Source organism: Ictidomys tridecemlineatus, chromosome 7 (genome assembly GCF_052094955.1).
Source record: "Ictidomys tridecemlineatus isolate mIctTri1 chromosome 7, mIctTri1.hap1, whole genome shotgun sequence".
In the NCBI taxonomy this organism is placed as follows: Eukaryota; Metazoa; Chordata; class Mammalia; order Rodentia; family Sciuridae; genus Ictidomys; species Ictidomys tridecemlineatus.
The window spans coordinates 176,849,429-176,868,135 of record NC_135483.1 but is presented as its reverse complement, the minus strand read 5'-3'; the positions used below and the strand labels follow the sequence as shown (position 1 = coordinate 176,868,135).

General features: G+C 36.0%; 1 protein-coding gene across 8 annotated transcripts in view; it reads right to left on the bottom strand.

Moving 5' to 3' along the window:
* The window catches only part of Spag16 (sperm associated antigen 16), an 872,559-nt gene that overhangs the window by 245,568 nt on the left and 608,284 nt on the right, over positions 1–18,707 (bottom strand). The window lies entirely within an intron of this gene.

Here is an 18,707-nt window from a genome sequence, read left to right as displayed (position 1 = left end):
TTTACACATGGGGCCTTCATTTTGACACAAATGTTCCAAGGGTATTCTTGACTGTATTAGGCAAATAATCCAAATACTTTAACAGAACCAGAGTAAATTATGTCTGGATTATTGTTCAGATAGTCTTGAAATTTGAAATCAACAATGATTTTTGAGCAATTCATATGTTAGGCACAACTCTAGGTAATCAGCTGTGTCAACAAATGAAACAGAACTTTATCCTCTTGGACCTTCTATTAGTGGGGAGAGATAGATACTTTGCTAAAAAGTCATAAAGAGTGTTAGGGGATGAAAAAATGTGTAAAGAAAAAAAAATGTCTGACAGAGATATCATTATTTTGAGGGTTGCATATATTAGATCCCAGAAAATAATATCCCAAAGTGTGATACTTTAACATACAGAGCTGAAGAAACAGTTTCAGGATCAAGGATCTCTGGTCTTCCCCTGTTCCTCCCCCAAACACAAGGAGGGGCTCTCTCTGAAGCTTTCTTACCTGACTAAGGAAAGCTCTTTCAAAAGTAATATGGTTATTTTGGACTTACTTCCTAATGTCTCATTATCCAGGGAAGGGAGACTGAGGATTGTTACCACAAGGAGCCTGTCACAAGCTATTGCCCACTGTTCAGCTTCCAAGAGAACCATTTACAGTCTGGTGTCTATCCTTTGGGCCCAGATGATTCCTCTAAAAGTCATTTACTTCTCCTCTGAAATTGCTTGAAGCTTCCCACTTCCTGTTTCCTCATGAAAAGGGTATTTAAGCCTCAACCATTTGTCCCTTCTTTGGGCTTCATGTTGGAAGGGCTCCCATGCTGAGGCAGGTTAATAGCTTTGTGTGTAAGTTAATAGTTTGTATGAAATTTCCCTCAGCCCCTTTGGCAGCCATAGGCAAATCACACTATCAAGCAGAGTGGTTTAGTTTGACCTGGCTCAAAAGGCAAGGTCTGAACAAAGACTGGAAGTAGTACAGGAGTTAGCCAAGCAGATATCTGGAGGAAAAGGGTTCTAGGAAGAAAGAAAAGCTGGAGCCAAAGTTCTTCAGGGTAGAGTTTGCCAGAAGCTTCTGGAACATCATGGAAGCCACTGGAGAGAAGTCAATCAGGAAGAGAGTAGATTTACTCAAAAGAGTAAATTGACATTCACTGTCTTACATTTACTAAGGCTAGAAAAGAGCTCACAGAAGAAAACCCCTACAAAATAAGATACTGAGGATAGATTATCATGATGTTCCCTTGTTGTGACCAGTCACTTGTTTCTAAAGTAAGTAAAATCAGAAGGCTATATAATTAAGTTCTACTTAGTCCACACTTTCCCCATTATTTTCAGCAAGTACAATTTCAAAGAGCTATTTTATAGAATCAGTGCATGCTATTAATCTCTATTCATAGAATAGAGAACTTTCCCCACATAAATTTCACCAAAAATATGTAGAAACACTTTGGCATTCCCTCAGGATCTTCTCTTTTCCCCGTTGTTATTCTACTTCCATATCTTGATACCATTAAAACTTTAAAGCAATTATACTGAGAACTTCAAATCATCTAAATTCCCAAAGTAGAAATAAATTACTCATAAAGCCAAATAGGCAAAATGTAAGACGTTATAATTTTTTTTTTATCTTAAGGACTTTTAAGTTTGATTTTTTAAGACCTAATACATAGTGATATAATATTATACTTGTAGAATGAATGTTAATATTTTTACAAAGTTTTAAATTGACAAATATGTCTTAAAATATATTTGTACTAATAAAAGTTTTGTATTTGGCCCTCTTCTAACTTGAGAATCTCTTAAACTATTTGATTAATTGGTAAGGAAAATGTAGCTTCCTGATTCAAATCCTGAATGCCAAGTTTTAATTCAAAGGAGGTCTCTAAGGCACTCTTGAAAAGTCCTGGAAATATGGGGTTATAATGGAAATGCTGACGGACCATATTTGTGCTGCTATAACAAAACCTGACTCGAAGATAAATGTTTCATGAATTAAGAAAAGTTAAAAAAGCTTTTCTTTCTAGCTTTGTTCCCAAGATAAAAGTGAATCTACTCTTTTTGAGGTAGAGGGAATATGTGGGTTACTAATATTCTAGCCTGCAAACAGCCTTAATCAAAAGCAATACCCAAACCAGGACATTAAGTTTTGGAATACCTTCTCTGATGAATTCTTGTCAGAATTGTTTTCTTTCAAAGGAATAGAAAAAAGGAAAAGGGGAGGAAAGAATTAAAAAAAAAATTATCATGTGACCAAGAAACACTGCTTTAATATTTGATTCTCTCAAAGAAACTATGCCCAATAATGGTCTGTTATCACTGGCCCTGGGGGTGGAAAGGCCTGGCTCTTGGTTTCTGGGTCTTCCACCTAATGGCCTTGTGACCTTCAACAAATTGCCTCACTTCACTGTGCTTCAGCTGCCAGCTATGTACAATGATGTAATGGTATTTAAGCTTCAGCTTTGTTGGGTTAATTAATTGAGCTAACAATGCATTTGAAATGCTGGTATTCTGGCTAGCAAAAAGTAAGGGCATAACAAATAATAGCCCCTAATGCCACAGACATAAAGGCTGAGACTTCCAGATTAATATCTCCCCCTTGATCTCTCCACTGAGCTCTGCAACTGAGTATCTTCACCTTCTTTAAAGAGGTCTGGAGGCATCTGTGTGGTTTGTTCTGGGCCCCCAGGATTGCTCTACAGGCCCCTGCCCAGTGGCATGACCTGCTGTCTGCAGACTCCATCACCTGGGCTCCAGACTCTCTGGCTTCTGCTTGGATTTGGCAGGACTAGACCTATAGTATTCAGCAGAGCAGCCGGGTAGAGACAATGGGCGAATCACCTCCTTCTGCTCTGTTCCTTTTCAGCTTTGATTTTGTTAAAGGTTCCATCCTTTAGCAAATTCCAAACTCCTGTTGTGTACGGCCTCTCCCATGCCTGTAGTGCCCCCTAAGGCCAGTAATGTCCTCCTTGCCCTGCCTTTTCAGACCCAGTCAGTTATGGCTTCCCGTTTTTCTACCCATGTGTGTCCCTGTGTTGGTTCCTTAGCCCTGCCCACTTCTCTGGACACCTTGTGCATTTTACTCCCTGTGTCATTTGTTTCCTGCTCGTGATCTCTCTGATAGAGCATGTCAGACACACCAGCAAAAGGAGACTTTGGGATTACTATTCCCCACTGTATATCTTGACCCTCATCAAAGCTTTCTGTTATAAAACATACACATGACATCACCAGTTGCTCACACAAACAAGACACAAGGCAATCAAACCTGGTGATCAGAATGCATCTCATTCTTCCCCAACGTCCCCCAACCCTCATCCAGCACAGTCAGGCCTACTATGTCCACAGCTGTCACTCTTCATTACTTTACCATGGGCAGAACATCATCTCATGGAAGCTGACGACAGCAGTCACCTTCACATTGGTCTCTTTTCTCCCACTCTTACACGACTGGTTGTCCATCCTGTTTGCCACAACCAGGGAATCAGTAAAGCCTGTATCAGAGCATATTATGCTCCAGCATAGTATGAGTACATTACCATTGTACTCAGAATCAATCCCAAGCTGTTTACTGAGATCCAAACACTCTATATGTGTCCACCTGTCTGACCTCTTTCTTCACCACTCTTCCTTCTCTTTTGCTGTGCTCCTTGAATATTTATTTTCATTTCTTCATTGTCAGAACTTTCAGAGTAAAGAGCAAAGGAATCTGGGTTAAAAGATGATTGAAAAACAACCATAAGATAAAGACATCCAGCAAGATTTCAGAACTACTCTCCCTGAGGCATTTGTTGACAGTTCTGTGGAATCAAACCTAGATCCTTCTCCTCCTTTCTAGGAGATTTTTTTTTTTTTTTTGTATTTCAGAGTAAAGTTTTCTTTAGTGTGCCTTTTCTATCATCTACCTCTGTCTACCCACTCACCCTTTCCTGGAATTTCATAGTTTGGGGACTCCTTTCTATGGTACATAAACCCATGTACACACAAGGTACACCTGGTCTGCAATGCTTCCCCCAGGGAAAATTGGGTCATGGAAAATAACAAGCTGCTCTGTGAGTAAATAAATGGTTTGAGCTCAGATTCAGAAACCTCCTGTTTCCATCAGGATAATGAATAAATAAACAGAGATATAAAACATAAAGCTGTCACACTGGCCTTCCCAATTATCTAACAGGCCTAGCCTGCTGCTGCCTTAACTTTTTTGTTTTCTCTATCTTGGATGTTTTCATGCAGGTATACACACATCTTTGTCCTCATTCTGCTTTCAATGCAAACACAACTTTCTCGGTGGCATCTGAGATCTAATATTCCTGACCGCTCTGCTCCCTGTCATTTTAGTAGCAGAAAACATTTTATGAACCCCCCCTTTTTTTTCCTCTTGGGAACAAGAGCTAGTCTTGAGTTCAGAGGTTTTCATATGTTCTCTGCCCAGCGAAATGCAGGCCATTCTGAAAAAAGACCCCTATAAGCCTGGCCTTCAGACTGTCCCACACAACCCTCAGGCTCTTTATTTCCCCTACTTTATCAGCGCTAAGTATAAGGGCCCTAGATGGTGGAGAAGCAACAAGTGGAAGGAGCCTGCATTTCTACACCACCACAAGGAGAAAAATCAGCAATTAGGACATTCCAACTGGATGGTCTTTAATGAGAACTGATCCTGATCATTGAACTGAAACTTCAGGGTTCAACTATTTCCACAGTTGTCAAAACCCAACAAATATGTTCCCTTGTTTTGTTTCCTTTGTAACACTCATCTTTAGCTAAAATAACTTAACGAACTTCTTTATTGATTATTAGTCTTCTGCCACTAAACTTAGAATAGAAACTAGTTTTTACTACCATATGATCCCCAAGACTCAAGACAGTTCTGCTAGGATTTGATAGAAAGAGTGAACAGTATACATGGAGATCACAGATGAAAACTGGAGAAACCTCCGTGTGGGTTATACCCATGGTTTTCAAGTAGCTTCTTTCAGGCTGATCAGTCATGGCATGCCACGTGTACACTGTCTGCTTCTCCCAAAACTTTGCTGCACATTGGACCATTGACTTTGCCACTGTCTCTTAACAGTTGAAACAACTGTAGGAAAACAATGACTGCAGGTGGAGAAGGGTACTTTCCATTTATTGAGTGCTCATTATGTACTTAAAATATTCTGATGGCGCTTTACCACCATCCTCACATTTCATTCTCAAAACAACTTGACGTGATGGACACTATTGTATTTACCATTCTAGAGATGAGTAAACAGACACACTTAACCCATGCTCACGTAGATAAAAAAGTTACAGAGGCAGTAGCAACCCTTTTTTTCTAATTCCAAAGTCATCTAACCCTTTATGTACAAGAAAAAGTGTGAGAGGCTATTTGTCACATTTTCCCACTGTTCTTCCTTTCTGGTTAGAGATGTACATTCTGGTCCCACATTTGGTCATGTGAGGCCACATAATGAGCTCTGGACTAAGAGTTGAGACAGAAAATGCCATATAATATCCTTGTGATCTTGTCCCAACCCCTGTGATAATGTGTTTGACACATGATAATTTTATATATAATTTTATTATAGGCCTCTGGCCTTTGGTTGAAGTGTAGTACCCTCCAGGAGTCTCTTCCCTCTTTCAGAAAGCAACATCAGTTAAGGCAGTGGCTGCTAGGTCATCCCAGATCCCTGCATGAGTAAGATGAGTAGAGATACTCACCCCATTCCAACCTATGGAGGATGCAAAAGAGGAACAAGATAAAGATGTTGTCAGATTTGGAGGTTATTTGTTACCATATACAAAAAATTGGGTTGCCTAACCCAACTAACATAAACCCTATGTATGAAGACTGAGCTTGTGTTTTACAGAATATTAAAAGCTTTGCTACTATTAATAGTGCCATGGGAAAATTTAGAAAAATATTAAAATAACATTAAAAGCCTAATAATGATGGTGAAAAAAATAAAAACTTAAAAACTTAGGCATATAATAAAATTATAAGAGTCAAACACATTATCACTAAAGATATTAAAGAGCTAATGCTTGTACATTTTATTTCTCATTATAATGACACTTATGTAGCCAATATATTCAATACCATTTTGAACATTTAAAACTTAAAAATATAAAAGTAAGTCCATTCAACTCAGTTTCCTTCATCCCATGTGTATAATTTTTAAATGTCCTTTTTATGTGTTAAAGCTATTTTTCTCTTAGTGGCATATATTTATATATAGTAAAATGCACAAATTTTAGGGGCTTGGCTCAATGAGTTTGTATATTTACACAGATATATATATCTGTGTAAATTAGATTAGTAAAATTAGGATATACTCCAGAAATTCTCTCCTTCCTATCTCAGGAAAAACATGCATTTTTTAAAGTTATCTATATTTTTGTAGAAAAAGAAATATAGGCATATGGCCATAAAATGAGAATAATGGGAGACTACCCTATAAAGAGTTGGTCTCCTATCTCAGATGTGAACTCTATGAAGCATGACTGGTGTGCATTTCATAGCCTAACCTGTATCTACATAACCACATTCCTCACTGTCTCAGGGGTCTATTTCAGTAATCATATAAAATAAATCATATCATCTGTGCATTTTATTACAAGGGGTAGTATACCGTGGTGGTGAAGAACACAGTACTGGAGTAAACTTCAGAGCTTAGAACTTGGGTCATTGGGAAGTTATTGATAACATCTCTTACTTGTATAAGCCCTATGCTAAATACTTCATCCATGGTAACTCTTCATCTCCATCATGTGAGATTGGTGATATTTTAAACCTTTACTTACAGTTGGAGAAATTTGTATGAAGTGATTAGCATAATGCATATGCAAGTAAGAGGTATTGACATTTTTAGATTAATTTGTAGTTTTCTTTTCTATTCCTTATTCTCCTTATTCATTTTTGTTGGCCACTGAGAATAAAAATGTCACCACTCTCCCAGTAGAAGATTCATTGGTCTATATCCATGGTAACAAACACAGGACTAGTTTTAAATTCATCTAATCAATTAGTAACAGCTTTGTAGCCCTGCTTACAACTAAGCAATCAGAACTGGTTTTAAAGCTATCTAATTAATCAATGACAACTAACTTCAGTGAACACTTCTCTAAATGCCAAACAGCAACAGACTCATGATTTGAAAGTCAGCCAATTGGCCAGAGATTCACTACAGAGAACTGTTTCTAAGGCTGCTGTCATCCTCCTTCTGTCTTTGTAAACCATAAAAAGCACTGACAAACACCATCCACTCTTCAAAGACAGCAACATACTCCCACCTCTATGAACCAGCATAATCCAGAGTAAATTCTTCACACAAACTACATATGAGATCAGCAAATGAATTTGCTCAATGAATATATCTTGGACCAGTTATAAACTGTTCCACCTGTAACTATACTATATATTCAGATTTTTGGATTTAGATATTGAATATTGTTTTCATCCTTTGATACAATTAAGTGTATATTGGTTTGCCTGGGCTGAGTTTCACATACTGAGTGGCTTAAACAACAGAAACATATTTCCTCACAGAAAAATATCTTCTAGTTTCTGGAAGACAAACCCAAGATCACAGTGCCAGCAAAGTTGGTTTCATTAATTCCTGAGGCCTTTCATCCAGGCTCACAGATGCTTGTGGTCTCCTCTTGCCTTTAGATGGTCTTTCCTCTGTATGTAACTGTCCTAATCTCTTTCTCTAAGGACATCAGTCACATTGCATAGGGCCCACTCCAATGACATCATATAACCTTAATTACCTGTTCAATTACCCTATCTTCAAATATAAACTCCTTCTTCAGCACTGAGAATTAAATATCAACATAGAGACTTGGAAGGACACAATTCAACCTATCACAAAGAACTAGGGATATCTTTGTTCTGCATTACTGGTTGTTAATATTAAATAGACATTACAGTTATCATATGTAGGAGGTACAAATTACATATATTACATAAATATTCTTTAGGATTATATGACAGAAGTCTCAAAATGAAAAATTACGTATTCGTTGCCATATTTGAGTATATATGTACTCTAACTTGAATACTGTATAAGCACAAATCTAATGGTTAAGAAACTCTTTGTGAATAAGATAGGATAGGTAATGGGCCCCTATTAAAGTTACTTTTTTTTTTTCCAAATGTAAAAGCCATTCCATGAAAATAATCAGAAACATTCCAAATATTCCAGCCAAGCCTTTGTCCCAGAGTGGCAGGAAAATGGAAGCAGGAGCAAACATGGATGGAGGTTACAGGAAAGTTTAAACTCAATGGCTTAGATGTCATAGGCGAAACTAATAGTCTTAATACTTTTTCTGTTTATCTTAGGTTTTGACCAACAGCATTGGTACTTTTCCAAAACTAGAATTAGTATAGATATTGATCAATGCCCCTTCCCAGTGGATATGTAAACCCCTAGACTAATATACTTAAGTAGCCACCCCAATTGGGCCCCCTATTGCTTTGTGGGAGCTCTCTTTTCTTCTCACTTAAATAAATACTACTTTCACTATTGCTTTCCATTATTGTCCCTGGATTTCATTCTTCAAATTCATAAGACAAGGAATTGGAAAGAAATTGGTGGTGAGCTGCTGGGGCCTGATACAATACTGGCAGGCATAGACTGCCATTAAAACTGCAGTAGGCCACTGGATGGTAGTGGAGAAGAATCTGGCTTTGTCAGCTGTGATCCTCAGAGCCAACAGGCATCCCCTGCTGTGAATAGCTCTAACACCAAAACAGGCTTTCTCAACTGTAGAGACCTGTAGCTTAGGTAGAGCCCACCCATCAGCAGAAAGGAGAACTGAGTTTCCTCTCAAACTCCAGTTTCATTTGGGTGTGAATTTGAGCTTCATCGCTTACTGTGTCCTTGGAATGATCTGACCCTGAGTTTTTTTTTTTTTTTTCATTTGTAAAATAGGAATAATAATAGGTTCTATATAATAATGCTATTGTTTTGAAGATTTCACAAATTGATGCATGAAAAGTGCTTAGATTGTTTCCTACTAGAACACAGCAAGTAGTCAATCAGTATTAATTATTGTATAGTCATAATATGCAGCTTGCAAGGTCTATGGATAGCAGGGATGATGTTTATCATCACTTCATAATCCCAACTACAGTGAATTTGCTCATTGAATGTATCTTGGACCAGTTATAAACTAATGAACTGACTTCTAAGAGGTGGTCAATAAATATTTTTAAACACACACAAATACACACACTGATCCTAGGAAAGGTATTAAGTAAATTTGTTCTTCACCATTTTTCTTTTTGCTACCTCATGGCCCCTGAATTTTCAAGGTAATTCAGGCAAACAGGTTAATCTGTCAGGGCTTTTGGTTTTATGAAAGAATTTTCATGCAGAACTCTAAGAAATGGAGCCTTGATGTTAGAATTTCACACCCATTAGACAGCTCCATAAAATAAGGTATTGTGGACTGATTTTTGCCTGTCCACAGCACCTTCTGCTCTTCTCCCAAAAACACCTGCCTGCCCCACATATCACAATATGGAGGCACCTCTCCTTATGATCATTCCTGTGTATACTTTTAGAACAAAATAGAACTTTTTAAAGAAAACTAAATAAGGCATAATGAAGTTAAAAGATATTGTACAATTGTGCCCTATGTATTTTGATATTAATTCCTATGACCAGTGAAGAATGCTATTGAATAACAAAAGGAAATGATGTTCTTTCCAACTATAAAAAGAAGAGTAGCCAGCTCATAACCAGGTGGCTGTGGCTTGTTTCTACTACAGCTACTACTTTAGTTACAAAGTTAAAAATTAATGTCAAAATAATTCTATGAGGACTCTTTAATTGAATAAGGTTAAATATTTTAATGTACTAAAGTAACATATAACATTCATGTTTCTGCCAATTTCTTAAAATATTTTTGTGAGGCCAAAGAATTTTAAACTCATAGATTTATAAAATATTGAAGAAAAAACATATGCCATTGTTATTAGTGAAATAATCCCACTGGTATATAAATTAGAAACAGTAATCATTAACAAGGCTCCTGGTTTTTTGTTATTTCATGTAAATAACTAACCATGTCTGTGAAAGATTGATTGCAGCTTTTAAAATGTTTGCTGAATCCATGTGTAATTAAGAGGAGTTAAATATGCAAATCAAGCCTAATTAGCTTCATTTATAAATGTTAGTTTGCCTTCCCTCTACAAAATTTCTCCTGTGGATCTTTTTTAGCACATAGGATTTTTGATTTCTTTGTTCTAGGTTGAATTGCCAAAGAAACAAGCTGTTTGCAGAAGAGGGAAATGCTTTCACGTGGGGTTCTTTATGTCATTTAGAAATGAGGTTTTTAAAAAATTCTCTCAGTAGCATGAAAACTGACTAAAATGCTATTTACGTGTGTGTGTCTATGTATTACATATATATTTTTTTCCACCTTACCTTAAACTATATTTAATTAATTCCTTTTCATCAAAGTAGCAAACCCTCTGGGAATTTCTTTTGATGAAAATGAGCCTTTTGTTGCAATATGTCCAACACAGTGATTGAGCAGAACAGGGTACAGCGGCAGCATCTAATGAAGCAAGGTTGTCTGTGGAAGTACCTTTTGCTTGACAAAATATCTACATTTTCTTGCATTAACAAAACAAACCTCCAGATATAAAACCATCAGCCTCATGAAATTCATGTGGAAAATATCGCATGTCAGGTCTCCACATGAAACACAGTTATCAGAAACAATGCAAAGGGAAGTGAGTATAAGGGTCCAAGGGAACAGGAGTGAAAACAAATATTAAAGTTCAGAGTCAATGTCACTGACTCCTAATGAACAAAAAGGAACAACAGCAACAAAAAAATCACCTCTCAGGGAAAATGTTCTGAATTTCCACACATTTCTCTTCTTTCATCTATTTAATTAATTCTCCTCACCACTACAACCTACAATTCAAGTTCCCCAAATTCACAATTGTTTCACATTATTATTGATTTTTTGCTTTCTTAAGAGTTTATATTGCCTTTTAAAAGATTATTTTTCCCAGTGGAAAATAATATCTTTTTCCACAGCTTCTGGGGGACTATCTCTATATAAAGTATGTTATGGTTAAAAAATAAATAAAATCTAGCATCTTAAATTTTTAACTGTAGAGACATTTGTTAACTATAAGTTCAATGTTGTATGACAGATCTCCAAACTTGTGTGTGTTTTTTTTAATCTTGTATAACTTTACACACCTTGGGTAGCTAGAATTTTCATGACAGTATTTACTTCTCACATCATGAAGGCCATATACATTTTCTATAATACTCAGATTGATGTTTAAGAACATTGATTAAAATTGAATAAAAAAAGATAAAAAGAAAGGAAAAATTCTCAAATATTGAATATTCCTTCCCTCAATAAATATTCATTTAAAATCCAATAAGTGCCAAACAGCCTACTATAGCAATGGATGTTTACATTGGGAGTTTGAGCTGAGCCTGAGACAACAGAATCCTGTTCTATAGTGGGAACCCACCATCATGTATGACAGTCATGTGTGATGAGCTTGAGGCTCTTTATCCATGTGGAGGATATAAAAGGGTCAGTAGTTGAAGTGGAGAAACAGGGTTTCTGTTTACCAGCATCCTCTGCTGAATGCCTCTGAGGTAAGGAAGGAAAACAACATGTCAGAGAGAGGCACAATTACTGAGAGGTGAATTTGACATGTGAGATCCCAGCAATGTGGGGCCTATGGCAAGTGAATGCAGTGAGTGGTCAGCTTTAAACGTGTGACTGAGCTAGACCTCGAATACACTAAGAATTTGCAAGTTCCTTCTACCTCATCCTCCTTCCCACACCCCAGCAATCCTGAAGATTCTAAACCATCATTAGGCAAAGTAGGGAGGTGAGGGAGTGCAGGAAGTCCTGAAACAATTCTCCTCAGGGCCCCCATGATTCATGTCCTCCTACATACAACCCCCTCCCAAGTCCTATCCAAAGTTCTCATCCCATTACAGTGTCAGTTTAAATTCAGAAACTTCTTATCTAAATCAGATCCAAGTGCTGGTGAGGCACCTGGGGTGTAATTTCTCAAACGTAGCTCCTCAAGTTTAATTCCTGTCAATTTGTTGATCTGAGACAATGAAAGTCAAGTTATGCACTAGCAAATACCCACTCTATGCTGAAGAGATAGGCACAGTACAACCACTATAATGTTTCTATTCAAAAAATGGAAAAGAAGGCATAGAGGATTCACCATTGCATAGCAATTCTGAAATTCACCTGCACAAATTTTGTAAGTTCTGATTAGATATCAAGACCTGGGAATAATCCATCATGACTCTTAGTTCTGCTCTGTAAATTATAGAAAAAAGCATGCCATGGGAGCAGGTATTTTAGGGCAGTAATCACAAACCTTTTGGATGCATAAGAACTAAGCAGTAAGCTTGCTTGAAATGTGTATTTTTACGGAAATGGAGTTTTCTTAAGAGGCTCCACTTAAAGTTTCTAAGTCATTATTACACACAAGGCTCAGGAATATGTATCTTAATAAGAATTCTATGTCATTCTATCATGTACTTTTAGGGAAAAAAAACTGATCTAGTCCAGAGCTTCTCAAATTTTAATGTTCAACTAAATAACCTGAAGTTATTATTAAAATGCAGATTCTGAATTTCTGTCTGGGATAGGCCAATGATGTGCTATCAAACTTATTTTTTTGAAACAAAACAACCATGATTTGTAGCTTTTGCTCATTTCCATGATGTAAATATTCCCTTTGTGGACAGTTTCAAGCTATCAACTCAATTTCACTGAACTCAGATTTGGGAAGCATCATGTACCTTCAGCTCTTTTCAGATGGAATGAGCCAATTTCTACACACTTCTGCATGGAGCCCCAAGATTCTGAATTTCTAATAGCTCTCAAATGATATGAATGCTGCTGGTCAACAGACCATACCTTAATCATAATAAATTTAAAAACTAAAGAGTAAAATTGTAAATTTATAATGATAATAAAGGTCCAGAAGAGAATCATATCCTAGAAAGCCTCCTGGGGAATGTGTGTGTATGTATTTGTTGTTGTTGTTGTTATTTTTGTTTGTTTTCTTTTGGTGCTAGAGATTTAATCCAGGTCCATGACCTTGCTATGTGTTTGCTCTACCACTGAGCTGTACCCCTAGCTTGGAAAGTGATATTTAAAAAAAGATATAGACTGTATTAAGCAAAGTAATGGAGGACAAAAAGATCATCAGAGAGCGACTCTAGAGCATGCCCATTTATTTATATTGCTTATGAATGATTCCATGTTTTACAATGGCAGAGTTAAGTTGTGCAACAGAGATCCCACGCTTGCTGAGCCAGAGTTTTATAGAAAATGCTTTGCTGAATTCTGCACTGGAACCTTAATAACTGCTCTAGATATAACTATATAATGTTCTTATCATTTTGTGGTGACATATCACTTTAGAAAACACAAATATGTACATAAACATCAAACAGCAGAAACACGTATGAACAAGCATACATACATATGTGTACAATACACATAACACATACACAAAACATACACATACATGCATACCAATAATGTAAGTATACAGTTATTTTAACTAAGTGAAATATATATATATAGTATATGATATATGTATTATATGTTATATAATATGTATACACACATTTAAATGACAAGGGACATTTAATCACAAATATAGGAGAAATAAGAGCATATAAAAGAAAAATACAGGTATCATTATGGTAACAAACTTGAAAAATCTAGAGTAAATGGATTAAATCATAAGAAAATAGAAATAACCCAAATGAATTCATGAATTATTATATCAAGAGGCAATAGTTACAAACCACACCTTCTATTTCAAAACAAAGAATTAAAAGAACTTTATATCTAAGCATAAAATTGCTACCTGGGTAAAGAAAAGGATTAAAAGAGAACCCTAAAGTACAATAGAGGTAGTAATTACAGGAAGTGGATGGGTACAATTCCTAGGGCTGAGGGACCAAGGGAAGTTTTAGTAATTAAATTAAATTAAATTAAGGACTTTGAGGAAGGGCTTAGACTCAGAGCTCTAAGAGGGGGTACTGCTTGGCAAGTGTTAGTGTCTCTGAATTGAGTGCAATGAGGTTCTACAAGTTCTACAAGTTTGGGGAAAACTGAAAATGGATTCAGGGCCTGCTGCTGCTGGAATGAAGAAGCAACTCACAAGAAACAACAGGAAGTAGACAAATAGACAGCAAAGACCACTTCTTGGCTTCCTCCTTCAGCAACAGTTTCCCCTAGCTCCTCTGTAGGCAGAGGTCAGCATGGAGCCCACCTGTAAGAAGTTGGGGAATGCAGGCTCTCCATCCTGGGACCACCGAGCCAAGATGGGAAGGATGATTTTGGATCTGACAGGTGATAAAATTAATAACTGGCATAAGTATAAGATGTGAAGACGTCAACTGCAAAAACTTCAAAACAAAACTTTTCAATGGCAAAATATAGTATAAATAAGGTAATAGGAGAAAATTTGATTTGTTAAAAAATTACAATGCTTGGGCTGGGGATGTGGCTCAAGCAGTAGCGTGCTTGCCTAGCATGCGTGCGGCCCAGGTTCGATCCTCAGCACCACATACAAACAAAGATGTTGTTTCCACCGAAAACTAAAAAATAAATATTAAAATTTTCTCTCTCTCTCTCTCTCTCTCTCTAAAAAATTACAATGCAGATAGCAGCATTATATATATTTATAGATTTAATAAAAAGAAAATATTCCTATAGAAATATGGACAAAGAATGTGAATAGATCCTTCACATAAGAGGAAATACAGATGGACAATGGATTCATGAAGAGATTCAAATTCAATAGTCAGAGGAATACAAAATAAACGGATAGATGCCAATTCACCTACTTTTGACAGGCCTTCAGAAAGAGGGTACTTTAATTTACTCATGGTGGAAATATGAATTGTTATAGGCTTTTGGAAAGGCAAGTTGATGACATGCTTCTGACAGTTTTATAAACGCATACTTAATGTCTCTGTATGTATACAGTAAGTAGATACATTCAGTAAGTTCGTATGTACATTATCATAGGAGATTCTGATACAACATCATTTGAATTTTTGTTTGAATACTAACTCTACTTTTGACCAGCTGTTTAATCTTCCCAGCTTGAACAAGTAGCTCTATACTTCATTTTTTTCATTTGTACAATGGAATAATATTAGCACTTTTATTATAGTTTTTGAGAAATAAGTAAGATATGTAAAAAGAAAAAATTGTATATATTAAGTACTCAACAAACTTCAGCTATTATTGTTATTATGATGACCAAAGAGAGAGTTATGGAAGGGTTTATACATAAGCTGCTAATTTAGCTCAGCGGGATTGAATTTAAGGAAGTAAGAGAAATGTTGGGCTGGTGATATTGCTCAGTGATGGAGTGCTTGTCTATAATGCATGAGGTCCTGGGTTTGATCTCTAGTAGGCAAAGGAAAGAGAGGGAGACGTTTATCTTTCTTTTTTTTGTTGTTTTGTTTTGTTTTTCTATGAATCACTGACTGCCTTTCTTACTCTATTACAGATAAAATGAATTTAAATGTAGCCAGCATTTTCAGAACTTAAAGATAAGATTTACACTCAGGAAGCAAAAATCAAAATCTAATACTGTGAAATTTCATATTGTTCATTTAATACTTCTCATTTTTGTATATTCCTTTCTTCAACACATATTTGTAGAATGTCTTCAAGGCACTAATGTTGGCCCTGGGGATATATCAGTATGTACTTTTCCTCTGAAAGGGACTCAAAGATTTATGAAGGCAAGACAGACTTTAATAAAATGTCCACAATTGCCATGGCAAATATTAAGAAAGAAAATCAGGATGTTAGTCGTAATATCACATAGGTTCCAGAAGTCTGGCAAAGCTTCACTAAGAAATTGCATTTGAGCTGAGATCTGAATGCTAGAAGGAATAAAGTCCACAAAGAAATGAGGTTGAGGGCAACATTTCCGGCCAAAGCAACAGCTGTTGCTGAAGCCATTCTGTCTGAACTTATTCTTTCATTGTCTCCTTGATTGGTTCAGGCTTCTGCTTGGATCAGTTCACATCCCACTTCCTTTTCCTTTGACCATGGATACTGTAGTTGAGAGGTATTAGTAACTAAGTAAAGAGAATGTGCCTCTCTGGTGCAGTTGGGCTAGATTTGAAGCACAGAGACCATCTTCCCACAGTGGATGCTTTTGAAAGACTTGTTGAGTTTCTCAGAATTGCAGAAGAATCTGAGTATTGCAGTCCTTTTATCATTTTATTTTGAGCCTTTAAAATATCTTAAAAATTACTCTACAAGTGGTTCAATCTCCTTTTTGTTCTTGTATCTTCTTTTCCTCGTCTCCTCCTCCTCCATCTCCTCCTTTTTGAACTGTTTCGTCTTCCACTTCCTCTTTTCTTTCAAGTTTTCCTTTTTTCATTATCATCATCACATTTCACATCTCCTGATATTTTGCAAAATTTATTATTTATTTTTATATGGATTCACATTTTATGATTATTTGTACAAACTTATGCCTATATATATTATCAATGGAAAATATTTCTCATTAAAAAAATAGAGGGGCTGGGCTTGTGGCTCAGCAGTAGAGCACTTGCCTTGCACATATGAGACCCCGGGTTCGATCCTCAGCACCACATGAAAATAAATACGTGAAATAAAGGTATTGTGTCCAACTACACCTAAAAAAATAAATATTAAAAAAAATCAAAGCTTTCTGATAGCAGTGAAAAGAATAGATATTGGAAGAAGAGGCCCACACATAGAGAGATTGATTAGTTAGCCCAGAGTAGATACTCATATATTACCACTGGACAGGTTAAATAGAGGAAGGAAGTTGGTAAGCATTTAGAAGATACTATCAACAACGTTAGGTAAAGGAATAGGCATAGACTGAATTTAGTGATGACTCCCAAATTTGGGTTTGTAGAATTGGATGGTTTTTCTTAGTAAACTTTGAAGAAGAGCAAGCTTGAAGGTAAAAAATCATTAGAAGTAGAGTTTTATAAATGCTGTACTTAAGATATCTTTGAAATAATTAAGGGAGTGATGCTGAAAATGTCAGTGAATATGGAGTTCTAGATTCAGAAGACACAGTAGAATTGTGGACCAATGGGAAAGTCATCAGTGAGAAGATGGTAGTTTAAACAGTGGGCCTAGGTAAGAATGCAGAAGGACACTGCAGGTAAAAGGCCCAAGATCTCCAACTGCAAAGGGAATTCAGAAGAAATCATGGCTAAGAATGAAAATGTTTATATATGATTTTTACTATTTATTGAGAATAAGTTGAGAGGATAAATTACTAGATCAGACCCTAAAAGCTTTTAATTCATAATGCCAAAATGCTCTGCTGACCAAATTTATCAATTTGAATCCAACGATGTGTTTTTTTTTTTAAATATTTATTTATTTATTTCAGTTTTCGGCGGACACAACATCTTTGTTTGTATGTGGTGCTGAGGATCGAACGCGGGCCACATGCATGCCAGGCGAGTGCGCTACTGCTTGAGCCAAATCCCAGCCCGAATCCAACAATATTTTTTTAAAACATTTTTTACATGTTGATGAACCTTTATTTTATTCATTTATTTATATGTAGTGCTGAGAATGGAACCCAGTGCCTCATACATACTAGCAAGCATTCTATCACTGAGCCACAATTCCCCCAACAATGTTTGTTTAAACATCAGTCTCCCTTTACTCTTGTCCCAGTTAGAAATTATAAGTTTTAAATTAATTTTGTTATGGTTAGGCTTAATGTATATGTATATTCTTATTTTGCCTAATATATTCTCAAAATTTTAAAAGTTTAAACAATAATTTTGAAGTTATTTAAGCATGTAAGATTTTGCTTATAATAAAAATGATTAAATACTAAAAAATAGCAGTCCTTGCATAGTCCTCTATAATTCCATTCTCTGGAGACACCAGATTGCAACACCTCCAGCTATTTCATTTTATATAATCTTAGTATTTCCTACCACATGTTTAAACTGTTGTCAATTGATGCAGGCACATTAGATATCTTTTGATATATCATTTATTATAGATAATTATTAAGCTCTCAAAATAGCATCATGTACTCCTCGCCCATACTTCTAATATAACATTTCTACTCACTTCTATACCATGGCTACATTGTTAGGGTTATGTTCATAAAGTTCACTTCTAAGCCAAAGTGGTGTATGAAGACTGGAAATTACATTTATTTTCTTAAACTTCCCTCCTCTCAAATAATAATTAATTAGTTTAAAAAAATTTCTAAATTTTGTTTGTATCTCTTGTGAATAGCTCCCCTCTGCTTCTGACAACTTCTCCATTAAATTTCCACATATTGAGAGAGATTTATTAATTGCTCTGGGAAGATATTAGGATGGGCACAGAGGATAAGCAGTAGCCAAAATGGACATCATCCCTATCCCATTCTGCTATAAAGGAGTTTACAGTTGAAGTTTTTGATGAGGTGAGAATGGAAGAGATACAGAGCATGTCAATATATTTTGTATTAAGAATATATTACTGTTTTTCTATGATATGCTTGATTCTGAGATTATTTCAGTATATGACTGAATTTCAGCTTTCAAATGTTACATTTTAGTTTACATCTATATTTTAAAGTGAAATTGATCTTTTGTTTTTATTTCTCTTAATTTTCTTTGCCATGTCTCCATTGCTGTCTTATTAGTATTGTAAAATGACCAGATTACTTTTGTAT